The 27285-nt window shown below is 39.5% G+C and overlaps 1 protein-coding gene across 6 annotated transcripts in view; it reads right to left on the bottom strand.

The window, feature by feature from the left end:
* RBFOX3 (RNA binding fox-1 homolog 3) overlaps positions 1–27285 on the bottom strand; it is a 461718-nt gene that overhangs the window by 341227 nt on the left and 93206 nt on the right. The window contains exon 2 of one of the 6 annotated variants that reach the window (XM_060688757.2): positions 26067–26108. The exons of 4 other annotated variants lie outside the window; for them this stretch is intronic. The gene's annotated coding sequence lies outside the window, so the exon portion shown is untranslated. Of the gene's footprint in view, positions 1–19738; positions 19867–26066; positions 26109–27285 lie in introns of those variants that run through there. One more of the 6 variants, XM_060688758.2, reaches the window with a different exon arrangement.

Below are 27285 nucleotides of genomic sequence, written 5' to 3'. Positions count from 1 at the left end.
TGTACAGAGATTAGTATGCCCGGTCCTCTTTCCTCAAAAGAGACTGGTTTTCTAGAGGGTTATAAAACTTGCATTCAATTGGCCCTCAGAGAAAGCAAAAGCAGTTGCTTGGTTATCATCCTATCTCCAGGAGCATCAATCACAGAGAAAAAGTAGAGAGACAATGACCCAAAAGATGAGGATTTCATAATTGCTGGCAGCTAGACTGTAAACAAAGTTTTCATTTTAGCCTTCTACCTTTGCTTCCTGACTTCCTTTTCTGATACTCCTAGTGAATGAAAACCTTCAACAGGCATTGATAGAAGCTGTTTTATATGCATTACTTTTTTTAAAAAAAAAAAGCACACATGTCTATATCTGCAGACAGGACTCATTATACCTCAAAATATTTTTCCTACAGTTTGTTCTTTTAATCAGAGACAGATTTGTTAGAGATTTAAGATTGCAAAGAGAGAAAGGTATTCATTCACATAATAGAGATTAATGTATTTCTGTGTTACATTAGATCTAATGTAAAACTAGGCTTAGTGTCATTTTTCATGAAATCATTTCAAAGCTGGTGGGTTGGGTCTCAAATATATGAAAGAAACATAAGATCAAGAGATTTCTAGAACTCAATTACCTCATTATTCCTGTTTAAACACATACCTTTTAACACAATTCTATTTTACTATTTTCTCCTCATATTAAATTTGTGCAGTGTGAAATATATATTGATTATATAAAAGCATCAGGGCTTCTGGGGAGATACTCTGTTGAATATCTATTTTTCTCTGTTTCTCCCCAATTTCTGCTTCATCTGCACTGGTACCTAAGCAGCCACCCAAAGATGAACCATTTAACTGAGGAGACAGAAACTGTGACTGACATGAAAAGAAACAACAGCAGGATATATCCACATCAAAGGCTTCAGCTGTGTTTAGGACACCACCTGCAGTTCTCCCATTCACAGCTCTGCTTGCGTAGAGCAGATTGAGGAAATGCCCTCTTAATACAGGAGATTGCAGTTACAAAGCTGCCAGCCCATAACCACTTCTACCCTAAGGAAGTTGCCTTCATTTTATACAATGGGACATTTTTATTTATAGCAAAGTAGCAATGCAGTGTGTGACAAGAGTGTAGGATTGCAGAATAAGCAGCTGTGAGGGGATATTTGCTGTTATTTCTAGAAGGATATTCACTAGACAACCAAAGCCTGAAAGCAACATTTTAAACAAAGCATTACATCTTGGTCATGTGGAATGATATGAAACACTATCTCCATTACATAGATAAGAATCGGTTCATAAATTTTAAAAAAATGTATTATCAAACCGAGACTGTATATCCAGGGTAGCACTGTCTTTCCATTCTAAAGAGTAGAGGTAGACAGTGGTGGGTTTCAAATTTTTTTACTACCAGTTCTGTGGGTGTGGCTTGGTGGACGTGGTAAGGGAAGGATACTGTAAAATCTCCATTCCCACCCCACTCCAGGGGAAGGATACTGTAAAATCTTCATTCCCTCCCCAATCCAGGTGAAGGATACTGCAAAATCCCCATTTCCTCCCGATCAGCTGGACTTGGGAGGCAGAGAATTTTTACTACCCGTTCTCCAAATTACTCAAAATTTCCACTACTGGTTCTCCAGAACTGGTCAGAACCTGCTGAAACCCACCTCTGCAGATAGACCACATTTAGCAAGTCCGATTGGGACAAGCAACTTGGTCATTAAACCAGGTGGTCGGTCGATAGGTCTGTAAAGCACAGGTCCTTTGCTTTACAGACCTATAAAGGTTGTAAATGTGAAGATTTGTCATCAGATTACATTTTTATCACTGCTGTAACTGCAAATGGTCACTAAACAAGATAGTTACTAAATGAGAATTACCTGAAATCTATTTCCATGCCCGTATCAATTCAAAGTTCTTCATGTATTGATATTTTTTTGTTTGTAAATACTATAAGTACATTTTTGTACTTACAACTGCATTAAAGATCAAAAGAAACTCTTTGTAACTTTTTCTTTCTTTTTCTATTTTGCTTTTCCTTTTTTCCTTTTTTTTTTGCATTTTTAGTTTTCTCTTTGATTTCCTTTTCCCCTCTTATATATCAGTTTGTGTTAGTTTTTATCTTCCTTTTTAAAACTTTTAATAAAATTGTGTTTAGAAATCAATAATATTAAAGAGGCCACTCTTTTCTATTTCAAATTATCCCAGTTCAGTAAAAAAAAAAAAAAAAAAAAAATCTGCAGCCTTTTTTCCATACAGAGCATTATAGTCTGATTTTGACCAACAGTGAAGGAAGTTTAAAAATTGAAAATTATCTCTGTGAAGTAGACTCTGTAAATGGGTCACTTCAGCTTGAATATATTTATTTCAACACCATTTCAACATCTTTGGCAGACAGCTTATCAGAATTCTCAAGCTGAGTGAGGTTTTTGTCACATGAGTTAATTACTCCTGCCATTCTCTGATCTCTGCTTCTCTCCAAAAAGTTCTGTTTCACCTCATCCACCTGATTTCAATGAATCTGGTTTTTCTAAATGACTGTAATTCATGAGCTTTTAAAGAGATAAACAACCACTGATACATTTATTGTTGTCTTCCTTTTGCTGCAGCATTCTTTTGTAGACAAGAAATAAATTAATATCCCCACCCTCCCATTCTTCAGATCCAAGTAGCTGTAAGCTCTGCATTAGATGAAAAGATGAGGGGTGATTCCTGTTTTTTATGCCTTTTTAATTTTGGGCCCGTAATTTACAGGGCAATAATTAAAATTAAGATAAAATGGGTTTTTTGCTTACCAATTAAACAATAGCACATTAATTATGGACATAGCCCTTAAATTGGCAAGGACTGAGACTGTGAATTCAGCACATTGCCATCAATAACCAGAAACTCCTGAATATTCTTCTTTTATTGCATCTGTCCAGCTATACTGGGCATATACTGATACTATTTAATAATTTTAAATTATTTTAATTGTTGTTTGTCTTTGTGCTTTTAATAGGCTGTACACCATCCTGAGTCCTTCGGGAGAAGGGCGGTATAGAAATAAAATTATTATTATTATTATTATTATTATTATTATTATTATTATTATTATTATTATTATTATTATTATTATATACTCCTATTCTTACCCTGTAGATATGAGAAGGATAAAAACTCAATGGAAAGCCATACCAAATCTTCCATAAGTACTTTCATATATATGCACATCTGTTATACAATTGGTGGCTTCTTATATATGCACATCTGTTTTCATGCAGTCTTGGCCAACTCTAACCATTCCTTGAGAGGAGCTATGCCACCTGTCTCTCTCCGAGAAAATCAGAGGCTCAAGTAACTATATAAGCAGCAGTTGTAAAGGGCAAATAGTGGGGATTATATCCATAAACTGCTTGAATGAGAGACATGCCAATCAAAGAATGAAGAGAGCTGTTATATGCAAATTCTGCAAATGACAACAAATCAGACCCATTGTCCTGTTGCTAGGAAATGTAACAATGCATTTTTTCCAGCATAATGTTCGTCTTCTCTAATTACCCATTCAATTGTGGGTGACGAAGTGATGACAAATGACTATGTATATTCAGCAACGGGAACAGGACTTTCCAATACCTGCCATAAATTTAATATGAAGTCAAGATTGCATGATTGACCCAGTAATAAAAACAGTCTAGATATGAAAAGTTCTTCATATATGGAGGACTACCAATGAAATCCAAGAAAATTTTGTTCCATGGCCCTGCAATAGAAAGGAGCAGCTTAGCAATAGACATGACAGGATGATACATAGTATTTGATATCTACCTTCACCATTGGATAGAAGGTCATGAATAGACCATGGAGTCTTGCAGAAATGTTATGATTTAAATCTTGGGGATCTGTGGTCATGGTCTTGAACCACAAAAAGCATTTAAAGGAGGTCCATGGTGAAGAAAAGGTTGAGAATCACTGTGTTAGAGGAAGCAGCCCATCCAGTACAGTTGCATATATATCACAAGAATTTAGTGCACCTATAGAAGGCAATTCAGTTCATTTAATGTCAGTTCAGATAGGCACAATTTTTCTCCCACTTCAATTTTTTTTTGTTACCTACATTCTAGTGGCAGTATCATGCGACCCTGAATTTGTTATTTCCTGCTATTTCTCTAGTCCTGAGCCTGAAACCTGATAATTTTGCTCCTTCTCCCAAGAACAGACACTCTAGAGGGCTAGAGTCAGTAGTATATGGTTGTTTGATTGAATTTGCTTACAACAGTGGTAATACAAAAGTGGTACTAACATTCATAATTCTGGTGTCCTAGTGTAGTCTGCCTTGCAGGGCTGACAATGAATGACCTCCTGATAGATCCGCTGACTGATTTTTTCCTTTCCCTGTTGCTCAAATAAATTATATCTCTGCTCTCTAACAGAGAAGATATTTTGCAACTTTGCCATACAATTACATTGCCTCCAGTGGTCCATGGACCATAGGTTAAGAACCACTGCTCTAACATATGTCTCCATTGCTGAAATTTTACTTTATTGCCAAGCAACTCTTCATTGAAGTTGTTCTTCTAGGGGGCATGCCATGATCTAACATCTTTCTCCTAACCTAACATCTGAGAGAGATGGAGCTCCCACATCTTGTGCCTTTCAAAGGAACTACATTCTGTAGTGGTAACTCCTGGCCCTCTACCCTGTTTCCCCCAAAATAAGACATCCCCTGATAATAAGCTCAATCGGGCTTTTGAGTGCATGGCAATAAGGCCAAGCGCTTATTTCAAGGTTCAAAAAAATATAAGACAGGGTCTTATTTTCAGGGAAAATAATTTATGGGGAGGTACACTAATCTTATAAAAAACTAAACCAAAACACACATTATTTTAAAAAGGAAAGAGGATTAAAAAAGATTTCAATTTGAAATATTTACATATAAACTATTAATTGTAGAAGAAATGAAAACAGAGTGCCGGTCTTCATCATCTTAGAAGAACCTCCAATAGAAAAATATACAGGAAAAAGAAAGATTGCAACAGATCTGAAGATGATGCTAATCTGCTTCTATTTAGAGAGGGAAAAATCTGCATAAAACACACAACGACTGAGCTTGTAGAGAGGCGATACCAGAGGCAATAACTTAGGTTGAAACACATAAGAGAAATAAATAAATCTTAGGATAAATCTTTTTTCCTGTTCCTGTACAGAATAGGTAGCCCTTGGAACAGATATTATATTTGTCAAAATTTGTGTACCCAAAATCCTTGTCCTGTGAACTCCAATAATAAGATATTGGAGGATAATTTTAAGGCTCTGTTTCTCTCTTCCCACTCCCAGCCCACAGCTTTTTGCTAGTTTCCTCCTGCTAGAAAACTGTCTACAATTTCTAAAAGAACAAAAGCTTTTCCACTTGGAAAGAGAGGTTTATAGAGCTTCTCTCCTTTGGCTCAGTGGTGGGTTTCAAATTTTTTTACTACCGGTTCTGTGGGTGTGGCTTGGTGGGGAGGGCATGGCTTGGTGGGTGTGGCTTGGTGGGCGTGGCAGAGGAAGAATACTGTAAAATCTTCATTCCCACCCCACTCCAGGGGAAGGATACTGCAAAATCCGATCAGCTGGGACTCGGGAGGCAGAGAATAGATGGGGGCAGGGCCAATCAGAATTTTTACTACCGGTTCTCCAAACTACTCAAAATTTCCGCTACCGGTTCTCCAGAACTGGTCAGAACCTGCTGAAACCCACCTCTGCTTTAGCTAAATGCTAAAAGCAAGCTGCTGCTTACCCCACAAGGATTCTCTTTGAAATAGGAGGATGTATATTTCTTGTCTGGGAAGCAGTTGTCAATATTGTGGATGCCGGATGGCATCAGAACATAGAGCTATGTCTGATTAGTTTACTACCATAAGTTACAAGGAAAGGTGACATACTTTCTTCACATCAAGACTGTAATTCACAAAAAAAGAAATAGAGCAAGCACATTTCAGGTTTCAGATGTGGCAAAGCAGATTAGTTGGATAATAAATTAGAGCTGTGTAGTTGGCAGGGACATACTTTTTTTAAAGAGAGATTCTTTTGACTGGAACCTCACGAGGTGGTATGAGCATAATGAAAAGACACAAAGATGATAAATTAGAGTAAATGTGATAGAAACTCAATGTGCTATTTAAATTTGCATTTAGGGAAGAGCTGAATTGGAGATTTAATCCATACAAGTCACATTGGAGTATACCCATCAAAAAAACAGACTACATGCAAACAGACTCCAATACACTACAGGGCAATATTTTTCTGCGGATACTTGTAAAATTAAGATGAAGATATGGGTAATATGGAGAGAGATTGTCTATAAATGTCACATCAAGCCTGCTTCTACATCATTGATCAATGTCTATCTGGCAGTGTTAAACACAAGAAAATATTCAGTGAAGTTGATTTGCTAAAGGGATCCAAAAAGTGCACACACAATTTGTAGCCCAAAGATAATCATTGACTCTGAACATGCAGGGGCTTAGCTGGTGCATATGCAGAGTGAAGTCTGAAAAGCAACGCAGTCAGATTTAAGCATAAGCAACCTTGCTAACCTGACAGTCTAACAAACAAAAAACTTGGACAAGCAACACAAATTTGATGAAGGGTCCTTGGTGCTTTCTGAGCTTGGTTTTTTTCTTGCAGACGTTTCATTATACCCAAACTAGGTAACTTCATCAGTGCTAGTGATAACATTACTAGTACTGATGATGTTACCTAGTTAGAGTAAGGAAACATCTGCAAGAAAAAAACCAAGCTCAGAGAGCATCAAGGACCCCTCATTTCAACTCTGACCTACAAGTATTCTCCTTTATTGGAAACACAAATTTTATATTTTATATTTGAGAGGGTTATTTTTGATACGTATCTGTACCTAGAAATACTTTGGTACTGCGAATGGATATTCAAGGATTTAATTCACATGCTATTTCACCAACAATCTGGGACAGATAAAGTGATACATATATACAGAGCCTAAGATTCCTTGATCCCAAACTCCTATGATTGAAACTTAGTTACTTCATACATGGTTTTGTCACTATGCAGCATACTGTATATGTACTTGTATGCATATCTGTTGCTATGCAGCATGTATGTACAAATTGGGAACCATCTAATTTGTGGAATACTCAGGCATATCAAAGTCAGGTAGACCAGTGGTGAAATGCTACCAGTTCACACCGCTTCAGGCAAACCGATAGTGATAAAAACTACTGGTTCGGGTGAACCGGTAGTAAACAAAAACTACTGGTTCCTCTGAACCGGTATTTCCGACAATCAGCTGTGCCGCACGATTTAATCTAAATTGTGCGGCACAGCTGATCTCCCACCCCCGCTGCTCTACTTACCTTCCCAAGCCTACTTTCAGTGTGCATTGTGCATGCACGCACAGCGTGTGTTTGGTTCACGGTGCGCATGCGCTGCCAGCGAATCGGTGGCAAACTGGTTCAGATTTCACCACTGAGGTAGACTGTTATGATAGTTCTTCCTCTACATAACATCTAACATAGACCATGACAGAGACTGCCTCCTGGGTTGCATGGTGATTAAATTGATTCGGTGTAACTCTACTCATAAATTCTACCTTAACTAAACCAAAGATAATCTCATTTTTTATTTAAAAATAATCATAAATGTGGAAATACCACTTTAAATTAAACTAAATTAATTAAATTCATATTCAAAGTCCTTCTCAGATTCTTCACCTTCTGAAATTAAATTGCTAATAACCAAAGAAGAGGGTGTCTCAATTCTGAAACTTCCCGCAGAAATATACTTAACACACCAGAGAAAATCCATCTTGTTTGTCTCATTCTTCCAAAAAGTACCCAAGTTAAAAGATTATTTTTCTTCTGCTTTTACATTTTTATTATCTTTATTTAATGCCATGTTTATTGTAAGCTGTCTTGAGATCAGCCAAGAAGAAAGGTGGGATCTATAGTTTTTAAAAAATAAAGATACAGTTTGTGCACTAAAGAATAAAAAAAAGTGTGGTTTGAGACCTTCTAAAGTTTGAATATATTAATAAATTTAGGATGATGCTGGATTAATGTTGAAAAAATAGAAACCATTTAAAATATAACTGGCAAAGAGAAAACTTCTTAACTCTGGAACCTAAATAGGCTACACCAAATATTCCATTTACTTTTATTAGAATCAGGAATAGCATCAACTGTAAAGAATGACTGTTAGATATATAACCTGCAATGCTGGCCAGAACACTATTGCAGGAAGGGCAAAGAGTTAAATAAATTCTGCTATCTTAGGCAACAGTTGTGGCAAATAGCAAAAGAAGCCGCAGAACAGACGGCCAAAAAGACTGCTGAGCTTTTAATAACCGTGTGAGTTCAGTATCCATGGAATAAGTGTATTAGTGGAGAAAGCATAGCATATGGGTATCTCTCCATGGATTGCCTATGGTGTTTGTACATCTGTCTCTCACCCTCTGTAGGGAGAACTTCACAGGCACTATTGCTTTCACAGAAGGAAAAAATATGTCATTACAAGGTACACAGATTCCATTCCTACATGGCCCAAAGAAGAAAAACAGAAAATATCCTCCTATGATTTGAAATGAATATCAAGTTAGTAGTGGTTTTTATAGCATGTGTCAAATCTTCATTGAAATTCAGACTTCCAAGACAGCTATGGCAAATTGAGGATGGTTTTGAGAAAATGGAGCAGATGATCATAGCAAAAAACAAGGAATTAGTGAGCAGACCAGTTCCTTGGAACCTCTCTGGATAAAAAGGATAGAAGATTGCCCACAATGTTCTTTAGACAGCTACTCCTCACAAGGAGAGTGCAGGACAGTGCTTTTCCATGGGTGTGAACACAGGGGATAATGGGATTAGCCATCTTGCTCACCAAAAAGTTTTAAAAGACACTAAGTTTGCAAACTTCACTTTCTAATCACTTTCAGAAATTGCTCATTAACTATTTCTAAACTATTTAGAAGGACAAATTTGAAAACACCAGGTGAGTCTGCCTTTAATCCTGAATGAATTTTTTTGAATGATAAGCTTAAGAATTTAAAGAGTCTGAAATAAGCAGAAAAAGATAAATAAGAGTTTAATCCTAGAACATTACAACCGACTAAGGGTCCAGATAAAACGGGCACATTGGAACTTTTATAATAAGATCTGGGCCTGAATTATAAAATACAAACAGCTTTCCATGAGAAACAGATTTCATTTTAGCTTTTATCAGACATAATAGCATCAATAAAGAATGTCATGGTTTCAAATACTGGACACTAGAGGGGACTAAAGATTTTAGGTAGAGGGAAGATATATAGGTTTGCAAGATGGTGCAAAATGTTATGATAATAAAAATACTGAAGGAGACTTCTGAAGAATGGAATTAGAAAATAGTAGCCACTATACCAACAATGTCAATAATGGTGTCTATGAACAGACTACGTCCAAAAGATGTTAATGAGGAAAAGAGTGATGTAGTGAAATTTTATCTAAGAAAACAAAGTATTGAATTTGGAACTACAACTGAGAAGCTATGAGAATCATTTGCAAAACGATACTTCATTGAATTTATAAAAGAAATTGCCTAAAGTTTTAAAATTTAAAAGAGAAATACAAATGGCAAACCAAAATAATTCTTTCCTACTGGATTTACAAAAGAAGCACTCTTTTGTAAAGCCTTGAAGAACTCTGTATAATAAGGCAAAGAAGAAATGAAAAGAAATCAGATCCTATGACAATATTTGAACAAACTAAATAGTAAGACTTCAGAAATTAAAGGAAGAAATGTAAAGTTAGCTTATTTGATCAAGGTGAAAACAAAGTATGCTGCTAATTCTGACTATCATTTATTAACTCTCTGCTGACATCAGGAACGAAAAGTTTATGTTTTATGGATTTGTTTATAGATAACAAATGAGATATGGAATGAAAAGATAAATGTTGTAACTTTAGAGAGGATGAAGTTACCAAATTTGGTTTTACTTGTAGTTATGGAGATGGAAAGTAATTTCTTTATATATTTCTTTTGTCTTTAATTTACTTTTATTTTTCTTTTTTTCCCTTCTACTTTTTATTCCTTCTTTCTCTCTATTCCAGCATTTCTCAAGTTAGCAACTTTAAGATATATGGACTTCAGTTCTCAGAGTTCCTTTGCCAGCATGGGGAATATATCTTAATCAGTGGTGGGCTTTTACCAGTTCGCCCTGGTTTGGGCAAACCGGTAGTGGCGGCAGCTGGAGGCTCCACCCACCTGCTCAGATGTCATCATGGACGCTTTGCACATGCGCAGAAATATCAAGCGCGAGCAAAGCGAGCGCACGTAAGCGTGCACTCCCGATTCCAAACTGGTAGTAAAGATAAGTGGAACCCACTACTGATCTTAATGTTGCTAAAGTTTTGAAACACTACTCTGTTCCTTTTTCTTTGTTAAATCTTCTTTGTATTAGATTTTATTCTTATAATAAAAAATATTAATAAAATATATACATATACACTGAAATATTGTACAAATAAAATGTACAAGGGATAGTTTGGGGGGCCACACAAAAACTTAAACGTCGTATCTCCTGCAATTTCTCCTTTGAAATATTTTGTCCCAAAGGTGCTTTTTCAGGAGGCAACTGGACTTTCTTGTTTTTTCTTTTGAAGACGTTTCACTTCTCATCCAAGAAGCTACTTCAGCTCTGACAGGACAGCGGGGAATGGAAGGATTTATATTCCTTGCAGACATCTGGTCATCTGCGTCCTTTTAGAGGGTCCTTGAAGCACTTGGAGGTTTATCTATGTCTTCAGGGTCACCTGTGTAGTGCTCCAGGTTCCTGTAGTCTGCAATTTTTTCCTCTAGAAATCCATTCTTACTCCCACACCATTCAAAGGATGTTCATCCCAAATTGTATAGCTAAAAGTCTTTTTCAAAAGAAAAAAACAAGAAAGTCCAGTTGCCTACTGAAAAGCACCTTTGGGACAACCATGGCCTGGATGACTGAGAATCTCTACAGACTTTTGAAATCTTTTATTCATCTATAATACCCCCAATGTTTGCTGCCATTTTGGTCCTTAATGCACTAAAAAGGAAAAGAAAAAAAATGTTTCACTCTCTCTGGAGTTACCAATAAAACAATTAAGAACTGTCCTTGGTGATTTAAAAAAAAAAAACTTTCTGGTTTATCTATTTATTCAATTTATATGTCTACCCTTCTCAAAAATATACAGTACTCCAGGAAAAAAAAGAAGATCAATTATTCTCACACACATTCAATTGTATCTCTGCTAGTATGAATTAGAAGCTTTCTTAAATGTGAACACCAAAATAATAAACAGAAATTTTCTCATTACCATATTCCGTGGAGTTGAGGTAAAGTTTCATTACAATAATCTCGCTAGCTTCTATAATCTACTATAGGAACTGAATATAATGTTTTTCACCTTCTTTACTTATCACCAAAAAAAAAAAAAAAAAACACTGGGAATTCCAATGACAAAGCTCTGTTGTTTATACTATGTTTTTATTAGTTTTTTTTTTCTTCAAAAGAAGGAAACATCTTTCAGCTTGAGAAGATATTTTCATATTTTTAAGGGGTGTTCTCTTTCCATATTTGCTTAAAATAGTGGAAATGTCAACTGTGCACAGTCATCATTGTTAAAAATAAGGCATATTGTCTTTGCAAGAACCCTTGCTTCATCTGAGAACTATTTTTCCCCACACAGATCAAACAATGGTATTTATTATGCCTGAGGCACAGTACAGGTGAGCAGAAACAGATGTCATATAGGGGAATTATCTATCCCAGCACAGTCCTGCAGCAGCTACAAAAAGCCTATTCCTTCCTGAGCAGATAAACAGAGGCTTCTATTAAAGTTAATATTTCCTTCTGTTCTTGAGAACAGGGGAAATACTAATAAGCTCTACCAAGTGGCATGTCTCATAATCTCATAAGAAAGAAAAGTCTGCCCTGTCTCTTAAGGATGTAACAGGATTTTTAAAAAAATCCTAAAGTTTTTCACTTACTTTCAAAAAAAGCCATTTGCAGGGTTTGAATAATTAATCCTCACAAGCACTCCAGTGGTTAAGCGAAGCAAATATTAACCTCATTTCATTGAGCGCCAAAAAAACAAAGATGATAAGCAGAGAGAGCATGTCTGGGGACCCAATTATGCTCGTCACAGCTAGCGCAAGACCTTTGTAGAAGAAGTTCAGGCCAAAGAGAAAGCAGTTTGTTTATTTCAAGAATTGTTCAGAAGATGGCATATATGGCTCCAGACAAATAAGGGGCAAAGGGAACTCATTTCTGGAGTACAGCACTGCATTTAGTGAATGCCGATCCAGAAGGCTAATGTTCAAGAACTTCCAGGCCTTTATAAAGATCCATGCCGCTCAAATAGTGGGTGGATCCCTCCCAAACTCCCATGGCAATCTGATCCATTCCACGCCCTTTCTAATTCAAGATGCCTTCTACAGTTGTTTTCACATGAGAATTATTTAATCTGATTCATTGACTGGAATGCATTTTCTCAGTTTGGCAACATGACCCTGGAAATCTCAGGGTTATTAGTAACTGTCCAACTAACACAGTACACAACATTCCTTTTTTAAAAAGGAAGAATAAAATCTCTTGTAGTTTGCTAAAGACAGTTCTCTAAAACCCACTCCACATCATTACCTAAATAACCATCACTTAATTAGGGCTCTATCGACGTTTGTTTTATAAATGCATTACTGAGAGCATTTAGTAATTTCGCAGGCAATGTTAAGATAGGATTTTCCAAAATTCTGACTGCCCTTGTAATGAGCAACATACAGGAGTACAATACTTGATCCTATCCTCTTGGCTCTTTTACCATTGGGCACAAACAATGCACCTGGATGGCTCCATCTATCATTATAAGTGAACCAGAAAATCTGGCTTTTTTCTCTCCAAACATGCCAGATTCAAAAGCCAAAAACGAGTCTGCCAGAATCCCTGTTTTGCACATAATAATAAACCACAGATAGGTTTCTATTGATTTATTAACTATGCCTGTTATTAGAAGAAATCAAGGGGAAACTATTGTATTAACACATTGCTTAATTTTATATATGACAATATTCTGAAAATTTCTGAATGTAAGTTAACCATTGTATGTAAGCAATATATTTAAAATATATTTAAGTTTTGGGTTGCTAAGAAATAGAGAAGATGGTATTTTACTCGATACATCTTCTATTCACATTCTAACAACGAGTGCCTACTTTCAAAGGCAACCATAGTTTCCAGTTCAAGCTATGCCAGTAATTCAAGAGATATTTTACACAATACATTGAGGGTTATTGAATGCATGCAAACAAGGTCTTTTCTTCTGATTATTCTTTTGATATATGGGGCTGTACAGAGCTTCTGTATAAATCAGGCCATCCAGGGAAAGTTCCAGTAACTCTACCTATTTTTTCTGTTACCACTATATGTCCTGGTCATTACCAACTAGATTCCTAAACATCTTTCTATAAGTGAGAGAGATTGCCTCACCTAAACTAAACCTTTGGAGAAATGTCTTTGGGGATTTTCAGTCATCCAGGTCATGGATATCTCAAAAGTACTTTTTTAAAAGCTAACTGGACTTTGTTTTTCTTTGAAGATTTCTTAGCCAAGAAGCTTCTTGGATGAGAAGCAAAATGTCTTCAAGGGGGAAAAAAAGGAAAGTCCAGTTGCCTTTTGAAAAAGCACCTTTGGGACTTTGGAAAAATGATAAAATCATTTGGTTTCAGGATCACCACATCTGGAATGCAACATTCAGATGACCACTAGATGCCAGCAAAGAGACAGGGTTTCCTGTATGGCTTTGCTGTCCCCTGGGAGACCTTTGCAACTCAGTTCTGATAGCCTTATTCAGTTTCTCAAATTGTGTGATGTGGAAAAAGATAACTATGGTATATATTTGCAAATTCTTTTAAATTTGTTCTGTCATACAGAACTTTTATTCAAGAAGAAGAATATGGATGAGCGCTGTTTAGACTTGCACACCCAATCTCTCATAGCCATATACCAGTAGTTATGTTGTTATTTTTATGCATGTATATGTGTATAGATAATATATATTTTTATTCACATCCCACATACACTCCAGATCAAAGAAGATTCGGTGATAATCGATTTACTTTTTGGTTTCTCATCAAGCAAGCAGAATACCAAAGGTCCAGTTACTCTTATAAAGCATTTACAACACTGTTCCCTTGGACAGCCACAGCCAAGACATTAGCATTACAACCCACACTGATCTTTGTCAATTACACGACAGTATCTGAGCTCTAACCAGCTTTAAATTGAATCAGGGCGGAATCATCTGTACAAAAAGAGCCTGCATGCTTGCCTTCCAATTCTAACACTGGAAAAGGATGAGAAAAAAAAAAAAGTTATACACTTCATAATGGCCTTCTCCCCCATAATGAACAGGGAAAATAAATTAGATTCCCTAGCTAAGGGTATATTTATGCAATTTCATTATGTGCCCATGAGCAAGCCTGGTTTTCACCAAGATAAAAATTGAGCTCTGAGCAACATGTGCACTAAATAAATGGAGTGAATTAACAATTTAACAAGCAGCGTGAAAAGAGAAGCTGTGGAACAATGTCAAAACCGGAGAGGGGAATAATGACATGCATAAACACATGTACATACTTACATATATCTCTCTCTGTGTATTTATGTATGTGTACACACACATGCACACATGTAGAGAGAAATTGTAGAAGGTTTTGGCTCCTTAAGTGACACTGTTACTCTACTACCAGATATCATGGCTGTTACTTCTGTTGGTAACAAAAGCGCTGCTTTTAACAAAAGGTAGCAGAAGAGCAGGGTGGGAGCAGATTCAGAAAGAAGCCTGACGTGAAGCCCTTTCTCGTCCTCGTTGCTTGCAAGTCACAGCATATTGTGATATTCCTTCAACTTCCTTTTCCGCCTCATCCCAGAATGGAGGGCTGATGCTCTTTCCTCTATTTCAAAAATTGAAAAAAAGTGTGGAATCCAATTATATTGATGCTGTTTGTTTCCTTTATTGCAGAAATTCCCAGTTAGGACGATACTTTCAGAAGGTATGGAGTCAAAAAGTGAAGAGGGTGGGCAGGACATTCGTGGACTCGTGTGGCCATGAACTGGGGGAGAGTGTTCCAGAGGAAACTGTGTTGCCTGGAACACCAAATGAATCCTCTGCTCTACCACTACCTTGCTAGCCAATGAAGCTCTTTTAGTAGAGACTGGAAATGCAAATCTTTAGACCAGAGGATGGAGGCGCTGGAGTTGCCAAGTAAAGCCAGGGGATGGTAGTGGCTGCAACCTCAGTGGCAGTGGCAAAGGTACACCATGTGGGAAAACCTCTATCTGGAGTCTGGAGGAACCAAACTCAGAGCTCCAAGTGGCCATGAAATAGAGAAGGTGCAGCGAGAGTGAAATGACAATGGGGGGGGAGTAGAGTGAAGTGCAGTGCAGAGCTGGACTCACCCTGGACAGAGAACCAGAACCTGGAGATACCAAGCCAAATGGCAACAATAGTGAAGGTGCGGCAAAGGCAAAGTTGGAAGAATGGAGGGGAGAACAAGAGCTGGAGCTGAGACCAGAGTTGGTCTAGAACAGGGGTCATCAACCGTTCGGCCCTCAAGGACCACTAAATTCATAATTTTAAATCCCGTGGACTACTAATATGATCTGCCTAATGACCAGCTGGGTGGGCGTGGCTAGGTGGTCATGTGATTGGGTGGGTGTGGCCAACTTGATGTCACTCATGTCGATGGGCACCTCGCCGGCCTCTACTCGCCCCTCCGCTCCCAGCCACTTCTCACCTGCCTGCCTGGGCTCCTTAGGGCCCCAACAGGAAGCAGTTGTTGGAGCTAAGCAACCACCACGAGAAAGTTGGCAAAACAGCTGGCTCAGTTCAAATTGGATCTGACTGAGAAGGAGGCTCAGCAGAAGCACCTCATTGAGGACTACGAGCATAGGCTTTCCAAGCAGAGGGAAGACGTGTGGGAGTGCAAGGCCAGATACTGGCACAGTAGGCTGAGATGGTCAGCCAGTTCCAGGCCATGATACAGTCTCACTGGAACAAGGCCCTCCAGCTCTTCGCCACCAGCGGCGCGTCCCCCCCCCCCAGCCTTTGCCCAAAGCCCTGCACCAGGAAGCTGAAGCAGACCCCAAGTCAGAATTTCTGCCCCCTTCCAACCTGCACAAAAAGACCCTGAAAGGGGAGACTCTTTGCAGTAATACAAGCATTCATTGCACGTATCCGGCCCAGGGACTGTAGTTTGAGGACCCCTAATTTAGTGCAATATAAAAAAATGCAAATAATTTTTCTGCGGACCACCAAAATTTTCTCATGGACCATCAGTGGTCCATGGACCACCAGTTGGTGACCACTGGTCTGGAATGATGATGGGCTGGTGGTTTTTGAGAAGGGGAGCCAGCCCAGAGTCCAAAGAGATAGTGTGGACCTTGCCAGAAAGATAAGATACTGGGTCAGAGATGGGAGACCAGAGACCTTAGGCTGGAGTTGGTCTCAACAGGCCACCGCTGGGACTGTCTATGAGGGATGAAGAGGTTCTAGATAGCATAGAAATTTGGGTTCCTGAAGGAGTGACAATCCCAGGATGAGAGCCTAAGAGTCGCTTGTGTGATTATATGATTGGATGTTTATCATCCTCCTATCTGAGGGAAAGAGTGTCCATGTGGATGCAGCCCCTCCCCAGCTGGCCAGTGGGAGAGATCAGTTTTGGGGGTGAGTAGGTTGGGTGTTGGGGGGGGCTGAGATGACAGCTGGTGCTGAGAGCTATGGTAGCATTTAAATGCCGCAGGAAATCACTCCTGAGGTTTTAGGGCAGGGCAACATATTTGAGTGGTGATGAGCATGGAGCATTTAGATAGAAGTCAAAGGGCAGGCTGTTGAAGAGCATGATGCCCCGATGTTCAAAACAGGTGGCATGTCCCAGCCCTCTGAATTCATGTTCAGACCCTGGACAGTAGGCCTTCACAGGCCTGAGCCTCCAGTTCCTGTGATGAATGCCAGGTCAGTTAACAATATCTGTGATCTCATTGGGCAGGAACAAGCCAACCTGGTGTGCATTATGGAGACATGGCTGTCTCCAGAGAGGAATGTTCTCTCCCAGGGATGTGTCCAGCTAGGTTTAAGGTTTGGCACCAACCAAAACTCAGGACAGGGAAGGAGGAATGGCAGTTGTCACTCGGGATTCTCTTCAGAAGGCATGGGCCCCAAGTACGACCCTGTTTCTGAGGGTGGGCTCTTGGGATTACTGTTGCTGCTGTACCAACCTCCCTGCTGCATAGCAACCTCCCCTGCCTGAGCTGCTGGAGGCCATTAATTAGGAGGGATGTGGATTAGAAGCTGTGCTAATAGCCCTAAGTACTTCTCAGTTCCAATGGATCAAACTGCTCCCAGATAACTGATATGTCCATTTCCTAGGCACCTCTAATGGACCATCTTCCTGATTTTAACTGTCGGATGTCCAACAAACTCCTCTGCATGGCCTTGGAGATGATCATCTAAATCCTCCTTCCTGAAGCAGGATTGGGTGGCCTTGAACAGGGCTGCCAGGTGACAATCTGTGGCTGCAATAAGAGTGGACAAATAGTAACATTTTGCCACTCTTATCACAAGGTAGGCCTCAGTAGTGGCTCTCACCAATTTTTAATTGCATTTCTTTGTTTTCCTCCAGTGGAGCTCTAGCTGTCTCTTGGCTCTTTGCAACGCCCTCAACTCCTCAAAGTTTTGAATCTAAACTGTTGAGGTGAAGTGCCCTATTTTAAGATGGCAACAAGTATTTTGACCATTTTGGAAGTCTTATGAGCTCAAAATACTGTTTGAACCCTGAACTGAGGCATTTTTAATGTGAAATGTTTTGCACACATGTACGCATTTTGTTTCATGTGGCAAATGATTAAGAAGTGACTCAGTCTGACAGATTTTCCACCTGGTTCTACCCCCTCATTCTTAGCAATTTGCACAATAGTTTAGCACTGACTTTCCATGAGAGAAGATATAAAGCTCTTAGTGAAAACATGGCTATGTCAACTGCATTAATTAATTTTTCCTTGCACAGTTTCTTGACTTACCTCAACTCTATAAGACAAGTGATTCCCACACTGTTTTAGTTGCTCCTTGTCATTCTCTCAAAGGTAAAAAAAAAAACAAAGTGAGCAAAAGGAATTGTGTGATTGGACTTTGGATCTATCCTTTGAACAATAGGAGATAAGGAGTACAGGAACTGACGGAATAACTCAGCTGGTTTTCTTTCATATTCCAGGAGGCAAAAGTGATGGATTGGGGACAAGGATTAACGTTTAGAGCAAGGTGGGAAAAATGTTTTACTGATTGGTGGAAAAAGTACAAAAGGAGTAAAAGTGCAGAAAAGAACCACCTTCATTAGCTCTTGCTTGTCCCAGGTTTGTGAGGGTCATAATAAAAGAATGCCACAATATCCATGGGTGCACGGTTAAACCAACTACCTTTTTATCAGAAGCAGACAAACTTCTGGACTAATTAAACTGTGTGCGAGTATATTGTCTCTTACTGTCGATGATTAGCGCTTGCATTACAAATGACCCAGATAGACCTTTCAAACGATGGTATAGAAATCTATTAAATGAATGTTATGAATGGTAATGCAGGCTGAGAAAGCAGTTTGTTCCAGCTTTAAGGAATTGTGATTCAGGTTGCATTTCTGAACACGAACTTGCACAAGTCACACTGAACTCTGGAGGGCTTAATTTCTGAATAGAAGATAGTATTATAATTCTCTCCCTTGGTGTTTGGAGCTATTCCTAATAGGATCTGGTCTTCAACATTAAAAGACATTCTGCCTAGTCCTTCCTTTGGGCAACAGGGCCCAACATTACTTAGCCTCCCCTTCCCCACCTGCTGTTCCCCCTTAGAAAAGTAACAGTTCCTTGGCTTAGAATGTCACCCCTGGATCCCACTGATGGGAACAACCCTGCCTAGCTAGTGTTGCACTTCTAATAGAGCATGGACTACCCCCTCTTAAGCCACTTTCCAAGGCATGAATCTTACCCTGACAACAAGAGTTTACTTTCACCAACACTTCATGCTGCTTTTTTAAACACATTCCACACAAAGTCTGAGGCAATTTTCTTGAGGAAGTGGTTCTAACACAGAACGGGGTAGGAGAGAGGTCATAGTCATAGGGTTGGAAGAGACCTTGGAAGTTTTCTAGTCCGACCTGCTGCCCAAGGCAATAGTCCAGAAAAGACAGACAGGTCACTGAAATAAGAATATAAGATTTGATGGAGATTAAAAAAATAGTGAGGGGTCCTTGGTGCTCTCTGAGCTTGTTTTCTTACAGACGTTTCATTTATTCAAACTAGGTAACAGCATGATTCTGCAAGAAAACAACCAAGCTCAGAGACCACAAGGATCCCTCATTTCAACTCTGAGCTACAAATATTCTCCTTTATCAATCAAAAAATAGTGCTGCCAATTTTTGCATTGTTTATAGTTCAGTGGTGGTATTCAACCGGTTCTATCCGATTTAGGCGAACCGGTAGCAGTAGTGGCAGGAGGCTCCGCCCACTCGCCCAGACGTCATCACCTCCCGTTTTTGACGTTCTGCACATGCGTGGAGCATGCGCGCTCACATTTGCGAACCAGTAGCGAAGGTAAGTGAATACCATCCCTGTTATAGTTGTTTCGTATTTACGTTTCCCAAGAGTCAAATAGCACTCCACAGAAAAAGAGTCCCGACATTGGGAAATGATTTTGTGGTGAACATACCATAACCTCTATGCCAGGCTACAGGCTCATCATCCTGTGAGACAAGTGAGACATGGTTCTCTGTCACATGTAGGGAGCTCAGCACCACTCCCAGTTGGAGATATCGGGGGTGGGGTGGGGGTAGCCTTTGAAAGAAAAAAAAACACTCTGTCAGGCAAGTCTGAAAAAAGGGATGTCTACCATCATTCCACACAGCCTCTAAAAGAGTTTAGAATAGCCTAAAAGCAGGAGAAATCCAGGAAAATTAAAGTAGTGGATCATTTGCTTCAGGATTATTGAACTAGGTACATTGAAATATATAGCCAGGAATTTGTGCCGGGTTTTTAATTTTTATTTTCTGTGTTGTGCTAAATCTAATTTTCTTTATCGCCCTAAATAAGTTATGAAATTGGGCATTTAATTTCATTCGTATTTCACACTTAGGTCCATGAAGATAGAGAGACAAGAATGTGTATTAGTACCTTCTTTATCAGTCTTTTTTTCCGAGAGTTGGGGCAGAGAATTGGTCTGTCAAGAATACTGCACTCTATTTTGGATTCTTCTTTCTTAACTACATTCAGGCTGTGGTACTGTGGTGATATGGGCAGCTCTGTATTTAGTCTCTTCCACTGTGAAGTTCTTCATTTTAATACCAACCTTGTTTTTTCTTCTCTCTCTTCCCCCCACCCCTCTTTCTCCTGCTCCTTCCAGAAAGTTTTATTGTATTCATCTCCTGTGAGTTTATTTATCTCCCAAGATTGAAGAAAAGGTTGAGTTCTGTAAAAACTACACCTCCAAGTACAAGCAGGTGGCGCTATAGAAATGATTTTAACATTTGTATTTTGATTTGTCAGTTACCAGAAAGGCAGCACAAGGTGTGTGACAACCCTCTCTCTCACACACATACTCCCGAATTTGGAAGTGGATAATAGGTGAATCAGGGATGAAATCCAGCAGGGTCTGACAGGTTCTGGAGAACTGGTAGCAGAAATTTGAGTAGTTCGGAGAACCAGCAAATACCACCTCTGGCTGGCCCCAGAGTCGGGAGGGAATGGGAATTTTGCAGTATCCTTCCCCTGGAGTGGGGTGGGAATGGAGATTTTGCAGTATCCTTCTCCTGCCACGCCCACAGAACCAGTAGTAAAAAAATTTGGATTTCACCACTGGGTGAGGTACCTCTTGGAAGACAGATGGTGGCAACAGGAACCACCAAGCAGCTTCCCCAAAATCTAGCCCATGAAGGCCTCAGGGGCTTCTGGGGCAGAAGACCTGGGTCTGGGACCCTCAGGCTTCCATCATTCTTAGCTATCACTACATTGACAAGGAAGGTACTGAAGTGGTGAATAGTTTCTGCCTTCTAGGATTGACTGTGAACACTAAAGTAATTAGCAGTCAAGAAAAATACCACAGACCAGTGCTTGGTAGAGAAGCAACAAAGGCTTTGGAAAATATATTTAGATATAATGTTGTATTCATTGTTTACAAAGATAATACAGGTGGCCCTCGATTTGCCACCACAATTGGGACAGGAATTCCCATTGCTAAGCAGGGCAGTTGTTTAATGAGTTGTGCCCAGTTTTACAACTTTTTTTTGGTTGTTAAATGAATCACAATAGTTCTTAAGTTAAGCAAATATGGCTTTCCCCACTCACTCTGCTTATCAGAAGCAAAAGAAGGTGGCAAATGGCAATCACATGACCCTGGGACACTGACCATTGTAAATACACAGGGGTTGCCAAGTCAGTGGTGGGTTGCCCCCAGTTCGCACTGGCTCTATAGAACCGGTAGTAAAACCGGCAGGAGGCTCCACCCACTGACCCCGACATCATCAAAATGCTTCTGTGCATGCGCAGAAGAGTGTGCGCACACATGCGTGAGCGAGCAAAGCAAGCACACGTGCGCGGCCCTGTTGCGAACCGGTAGTAAAGGTAAGTAGAACCCACCCCTGTGCCAAGTGCCCAAATTTTGATTGGGTGATCATGGAGATGCTGTGTCACTTTTTTCAGTATCGCTGTAACTTCTAACAGTCGCTAAACAAATAGTTCTAAGTTGAGGACTCCCTGTAACCATGCAAGTGGGTTCGCCTTGTGACAACCTATGGAAACAAAAGTTAGAATTTGAAGAAAGATAGAGAGTACACGTAGTCCTCGACTTACCACAGTTCATTTAGTGATCATTTGAAGTTACAATGGCACTGAAAAAGTGACTTATGACTGTTTTTCACACATATGACCATAGAAGCATACCAATGGTCACATGATTTACATTTGGATGCTTGACAACTGACTCCCATTTATGATGGTTTCAGTGTCCCAGAGTCCTGGGATCACGTTTTGCGACCTTCTAACAAGCAAAGTCAGTGGGGAAACCAGATTCATTTAACAATTGTGTCACTAATTTAACAACTGCAGTGATTCACTTATAACAAATATGGCAAGGAAAGTCGTAAAACGGAGCAAAACTCATTTAACAAATGTCTCATTTAACAACATAAAGTTTGGACTCAATTGTCATCGTAAGTTGAGGACTACCTGTACTGGCACTTTTGAACGTTGGTGTTGGACTTCTAAGAGTAGTATGGATATCGAAGAAAACAAGTGGATCATAGAAAAAATCAATTCAGAGTCCTCAGTCAAGATACACGTGAGCAAGATACCAATTATCATATTTTTGATATATTATGCAAAGACTTAGCTCTCTGGAGAAGTCTTCAATGCTGGGAAGAGTAGAAGTAAACAGAAAAGGAGGACAACCAACTGCAAGGTGATAGACTCAACTACACTGGTGATGGGTGTTCTCAAAGGTGCTATTGGTATACAAAGCACCCTTGTGCATAAAAACATTTTTTTAATGTTCTAGCCACGTACATTTGAACTTGCACACTGTTGCAAAATATTTATTTTTAATAATCCAATCATGTGAATATGGACTCTCACATTGTTAAAACAATTTTTTTCACATTGAAACTGGTCACCTCTCCAAAGAATGCCCTTGTATGGTGTTCAATTTATATACTGGGTTGCTGTAGCTCACTGTTGGGTGAACTGAAGGACCACTTGATGATTCTCCAGATCATTCTGGAGAAATCCTATCTATGGGATCACTACAATCTAACTTGAAGTTTACTTAGGCTGAAGTATTGTGATCCCAGGGAGAATGCTCTGGGGGCTACAGAATAGCTTTTGCCTCTAACAAACAGCATCTCAAATCCTTCTTCACAACACCTACAGGAAAATTGCATTACAGGTAGTCCTCAATTTACAACCACATTTTTTTTCCTAAGCAAGAAAGTTGTTAATAAGTTTTCCTCATTTTTACCACCATTCATGCCACTGTTGTTAAGTGAACCACTGCAATTGTTAAGTTAGTTACATAATTGTTAAGTGAATCTTTCTTGCTTCACTGACTTTGTTTTTCAAAAGGTCTCAGAGGGTGATCACAGGACCCTGGGATGCTGCAAGCATCATAAATACATGTCAGTTGCCAAGCAGCCGAATTTTGATCACAAAATTGCTCACTACTACTGCTGAAGGAGTCTTATGTGTGTAAATGGTCATAGGTCAACTTTTTTCAGTGCCATTGTAAGTTCAAACAGTCACTAAATGAATGGTTGTAAGTTGAGGACTACTGGTATTTCCTTTTAAATACTTTTAATGTTGGTATCAGAACAAAAATGAGTGGACAGAGGCAAAAAGTTGGGTGGGTTCAAAAAAGCCTTCGATCCAAAGGATTCAAGACTCTCCTGATCCTCAACCATACTACCCAAAACAGAAAGAGTGTTTTATAACAGTCTACCAGTTGATGTATAAACCTTTTTTAATTCAGAAGATAATCGTTCAAACTCACTGCCCTCCCTGCAGGAAAGGTCCGTCCTTCTTTCATTTCCAGTTAAGTTAGATTTGTAACCAGGAGCCTAAAATAAAGATGAATTTCTCTCTCTTAGGATCTACTTAGATGTTAAGCTGTATATAACATGAAGCCAACATAATCTCCCTCTCTCCCTCCCCTAAGGGGAGGCTTCTGTGGGGCAAGGCTGAGTGAGAGAAGGGGAGAGGAGAGTCCGATCATAATTAATTTTCAAGCTGTAAGTGTCGATTTATCAAGCCCGATCACATAGTTTTGTAGTGGAGCACAGGTATTCAGCAAGTAAAGCAGAATATTTGTAACTCAGGATTGACATGAGGAATCCTTAGTACTCTCTGAGCTTGCTTGTTTTCTTGCAGATGTTTCATCACCCAAACTAGGTAACATCATCAGTGCTAATGATGTTGATGTTACTAGCACTGATGATGTTACTTAGTTTGGGTAATGAAACATCTGCAAGGAAACAATCAAGTTCAGAGAGCACCAAGGACCTCTCATGATTTACAACGACAGAGCACTTAAAATCATTATTCTAGAGCAGGGCTGTTAAACTTGCAGCCCGCGGGCCACGCCCACGCCTGGTTTAGCGATGGGGAAAAAATGTCCCGATACGTCATATGACGCTGCCGTGACACCGCGAGTTTGATACCCGTGTTCTAGAGGTTACATGACTAAATGCATCAGCTTTCAGCTAAATTTCATCAGCTTTCTGGGGGAGCGGGAAAAGTGTCATTAGGTAAGGAGCCAAAGTTCCCCTAAAACCTCTAACCACAGTAGAGCTTGAATCTTGTCCTAGTTCTGCACACAGAGCTTTAAAAGGCAATTGAAGCTTTTCCGCCTTTAACCTTTGCAAAGGAGAAAACCGGAAGTCAGTGTTTGAGACGGGAAAGAAAAAACTAAATTCCTGAACAGAAAGTTCTGATCGAGATTAGGTCCATGCATGATTTATGAGGGGGGAAAAGGTATGCCTAGTTAACTTGCCTGTCACTGCACCCTTCTCCCATCCAACAAATTTTACCTAAATCAGAAGAAAATTCTTAATTCCTCTCTCTAAGAAAAGCTGTTTAATCAGTCCTGCCATTATCTAATTCATCCTCAGATTAAATCCATGGTTTGACTTTTTCATGTGGTTTTTCTCAGCCTTTTGTGTTTATCTGATAGATGATATGCTTGCTTACCTCACTAATCTCACCAACTTTCACCAATCAGAGATAAAAATGAGCTATGTTCATGTCTCACGACCACATAATGTCGCTCCTGCAAACATTGGCTTAACCTGACATTTTGAAGTAGATTCTGGACTTGCACATAGTCCATAACAATGGAAATCTCACTCTGCTGAAAAGCATTTTAGGAGGATTAGCTACATGCTCAGAGTTGCACTGTCTTCAGGGCTGCAATAATCCTGCTAAAAACAAATGAGTCTATAGTAAGCTCTTTCCCAGCCTTCAACTATATACAGCTGAAGTGTGTGAGCATCAAGCAACTCACATTGCTGTTCATCAACAATGCCATCTCCGCAAGTAAGGAAGTGTTATCAGTGTGCTATTCACAAAGGAGAGGCAAGGTGGAAATAAGGTATCAGCCAGGTCAGTCGCTGTCTTTTAGGTGATTAGTTTGCAGAAGGCAATGGGGAGATTAATCAAATGAACAGAGAATGTTGTCTATGTTTATTTGTCATCCATTATTAGGCAAAGCAACTAAATCTGTGTCTTCAGATTCAACAATGTTACTAAATCAGTTTATAGAACCTGGAAGTGAATATTTCATTATTCTTCCAATGCCCCCGCAACATGTTGTATTAAGAGATTTTAGGTTTCCTCATTCACCTCAGAAATGTCTACATCTTTTGTAAGTGTGCTACTTAACATGTATAACCAACATGCGTATAAGAAACAATCTTTGCTCCCCGCTGCATGAACACAGGAAACTGTTGCAATGTGCAACAGTTAAGAATTGTAAGGAATGTAAAATGTAAGGAACATACATTTCAGTCTGCAGCCACTGAAATTATCATTCTTTTAAGAGTTTGCCTGTACCAGATTCTATTTTAATAATCTGGTGAGGACACAATATTTGCATTTTGACATCTACTTTGGCTTTGATGACCAGGTATATTCTCATCAGAGGTGAAATATCCCCGGATCGGACCAGATCACACAATCCGTTAGCGTTCTTGGCCAGTGGTTTGGCGATCCGGTAGCGATGGCGGAGCAAAGCTCTGCCCACCCACCCAGGTGTCATTACTTCCTGGTTTTAACCAGGAAGTAATGTGTTTTTTTACCTTCTGCGCATGTGCAGAAGGTTTTGCATATGGGCAGAAGGTCTGTGCGCGCATATGATGCGCATGCGCTTCCAAACCGGTAAGGAACGTAAGTAGATTTCACTCCTGTTCTGCATATAATCTTTCAGGTATAATCTTTGTTTAGTGATTTGGGACCTGCAACTTGGTCATTAAATGAAGCAGTCAGTAAGTGAAACTTACTGTGCTTGTGATCTTTCTTCAGCTTTCCTTTGCTTCACAGACCTGAAAAGATCATAAATGCAAGAATCATTCACAAAGTTACTTTTTCATCACTGATGTAACTGCAGACGAGGACTACCTATAAAAGCTATCAGTTAAAAAGACATTAAATACCGGTAACTAGTTTTCTTCCTCCTTAACTGAATTTTTATGGAAAAAATATTAAAAAGCACATCATAAAGATGAGACAGATTACATTCCAGAATTTCATCTGGAGCCATTTTACATGGAGTCCCCAACCCCCTGTCCGTGGACCAGCACCAGGCCGCAACACGCCAGAAACCAGGGCGTGCAAAGAAGTGATGCTCCATCCACAGGATGCAGGATGCAGGCTGCACACGAAACCAAGCCCCCTCCAGTCTATGGAAAAACCTCTCTCCACGGAACAGGTTCCTGGTGCCCAAAAGGCTGTGTTAAAGGATTTAGTACAGGCATTCCTCAACTTACAACCATTCATTTAGTGACTGTTTGAAGTTACAACAGTACTGAAAAAAAAGCGACTTAAGTCTGTTTTTCACACTAATGAGCCTTGCAGCATTCCCATGGTCACATGATCAAAATTTAGGTGCTTGACAACTGGCAGAAGTCACATGAACACCATTTGTAACCTTCCCAGCTGACTTCTGACAAGCAAAATCAATGGGGGAAGCCAGATTCACTTAACAACTGCATGATTCACTTAACAACTGTAGCAAACCAAGTTGCAGAATGAAGCAGAACTCACTTAACATTGTCTTTTTAGCAACAGAAGTTTTGGAATCTATTGTGGTTGTACCTGTAATCCATATCTACAATTGAAGTCTCCACTGATAGGAAACTTGGACCAGTCAAAGGATTCAAATCCACAAGATCCCATGACTGAACTGGAAATGAATAAAACAATTGCTTTCACTCTATAAAGAAATTGACAGAGCCATAAACAGCACTTAAATCCAAGCACGGTGACAGAGAAAAGCAGGGGGGACGGGGGGGGGATGTTTCTTTGGTAATTCCAGGCAGCTTACAGTTTATACTTAAAATAAGAAAATAAGAAGGAACAATATATTTACCCAAGGAAAGTAGCCTCAGATCAGCAGCTGAGGCATACTATTTGTCCACCAGACTGCAGCTCTGCACACGGGTAGATCTGCCTGCTTGTTTAAAGAGGGGGAAAAATTCTAGGTGGCCTTGGGAAATATAA

The sequence above is a fragment of the Pantherophis guttatus genome, chromosome 2 (genome assembly GCF_059756535.1).
Source record: "Pantherophis guttatus breed Tessera chromosome 2, ASM5975653v1, whole genome shotgun sequence".
NCBI lineage: Eukaryota > Metazoa > Chordata > Lepidosauria > Squamata > Colubridae > Pantherophis > Pantherophis guttatus.
This window is presented reverse-complemented; position numbering and strand designations above follow the sequence as displayed.